The 2043-nt window shown below is 41.8% G+C and overlaps 1 non-coding gene across 1 annotated transcript; it reads left to right on the plus strand.

Annotated features, from left to right (window-relative positions):
* Positions 1 to 1444: 1444 nt before the first annotated feature.
* On the plus strand, positions 1445 to 1548 carry LOC112752330 (small nucleolar RNA R71). Its single transcript, XR_003176772.1, has one exon. It is a non-coding gene; the product is annotated as a small nucleolar RNA R71 (small nucleolar RNA).
* The last annotated feature ends 495 nt before the right edge of the window (positions 1549 to 2043 follow it).

A 2043-nucleotide genomic window follows, 5' to 3' on the forward strand; every position in this document is an offset into this window, starting at 1 on the left:
AATCACAGCTTTTGCTGTGGCTAGGAAGGGTCTGCCAAGGATGATGGATTCATCCATACACTTCCCAGTCTCTAGGATTATGAAGTCAGCAGGGATGTAGTGGCCTTCAACCTTTACCAAGACATCCTCTACAAGTCTATAAGCCTGTTTCTTTGAATTGTCTACCATTTCCAGTGAGATTCTTGCAACTTGTACCTCAATGATCCCTAGCTTCTCCATTACAGAGAGAGGCATGAGGTTTATACTTGACCCTAGGTCACACAGAGCCTTCTCAAAGGTCATGGTGCCTATGGTACAAGGGATTGAGAATTTTCCAGGGTCTTGTCTCTTCAGAGGTAATTTCTGCCTAGTCAAGTCATCCAGTTCTTTGATGAGCAATGGAGGTTCATCCTCCCAAGTCTCATTACCAAACAACTTGGCATTTAGCTTCATGATTACTCTAAGGCACTTAGCAACTTGCTCTTCAGTAACATCTTCATCCTCTTCAGAGGAAGAATACTCATCAGAGCTCATGAATGGTAGAAGTAAATTCAATGGAATCTCTATGGTCTCAGTGTGAGCCTCAGATTCCCATGGTTCCTTATTAGGGAACTCCTTGGAGGCCAGTGGATGTCCATTGAGGTCTTCCTCAGTGGAGATCACTGCCTCTTCCTCCTCTCCAGGTTCGGCCATGTGAGACGTGTTTATGGCCTTGCACTCTCTTTTTGGATTTTCTTCTGTATTGCTTGGGAGAGTACTAGGAGGGAGTTCAGTAATTTTCTTACTCAGCTGACCTACTTGTGCCTCTAAATTTCTAATGGAGGACCTTGTTTCAGTCATAAAACTTTGAGTGGTTTTAATTAGATCAGAGACAATGGTTGCTAAATCAGAGTGGCTTTGCTTAGAATTCTCTGTCTGTTGCTGAGAAGATGATGGAAAAGGCTTGCTATTGCTAAAACTGTTTCTTCCACCATTACTGTTGTTGAAACCTTGTTGAGGTCTCTGTTGATCCTTCCATGAGAGATTTGGATGATTTCTCCATGAAGGATTATAGGTGTTTCCATAGGGTTCTCCCATGTAATTCACCTCTTCCATTGCTGGGTTCTCAGGATCATAAGCTTCTTCTTCAGAGGAAGCTTCCTTAGTACTGCCTGTTGCTGCTTGCATTTCAGACAGACTCTGAGAAATCATATTGACTTGTTGGGTCAATATTTTATTCTGAGCCAATATGGCATTCAGAGTATCAATCTCAATAACTCCTTTCTTCTGAGCTATCCCATTATTCACAGGATTCCTTTCAGAAGTGTACATGAATTGGTTATTTGCAACCATTTCAATGAGTTCCTGAGCTTCTGCAGGCGTCTTCTTCAGATGAAGAGATCCTCCAACAGAGCTATCCAATAACATCTTGGATAGTTCAGACAGACCATCATAGAAAATACCTATGATGCTCAATTCAGAAAGTATGTTAGAAGGACATCTTCTGATCAATTGCTTGAATCTTTCCCAAGCTTCATAGAGGGATTCTCCTTCCTTTTGTCTGAAGGTTTGTACTTCCACTCTAAGCTTGCTCAATTTTTGAGGTGGAAAGAACATTGCCAAGAAGGCATTGACTAGCTTTTCCCAAGAGTTCAGGCTTTCTTTAGGTTGTGAATCCAACCATGTCCTAGCTCTGTCTCTTATAGCAAAAGAAAAAAGCATAAGTCTATAGACTTCAGGGTCAACCCCATTGGTCTTGACAGTGTCACAGATTTGCAAGAATTCAGCTAAGAACTGATGAGGATCTTCCAATGGAAGTCCATAAAACTTGCAATTCTGTTGCATTAGAGAAACTAATTGAGGCTTAAGCTCAAAGTTGTTTGCTCCAATGGCAGGGATTGAGATGCTTCTCCCATAGAAGTCAGGAGTAGGTGTAGTAAAGTCACCAAGCACCTTTCTTGCATTGTTGGCATTGTTGTTTTTGGCTGCCATGGTTTCTTCTTCCTTGAAAAGCTCTGTTAGGCCCTCTAAAGAGAATTGTTCTTTAGCTTCTCTTAGCTTTCTCTTCAAGGTCCTTTCAGGTTC

Source organism: Arachis hypogaea, chromosome 15 (genome assembly GCF_003086295.3).
Source record: "Arachis hypogaea cultivar Tifrunner chromosome 15, arahy.Tifrunner.gnm2.J5K5, whole genome shotgun sequence".
Classification (NCBI taxonomy): domain Eukaryota; kingdom Viridiplantae; phylum Streptophyta; class Magnoliopsida; order Fabales; family Fabaceae; genus Arachis; species Arachis hypogaea.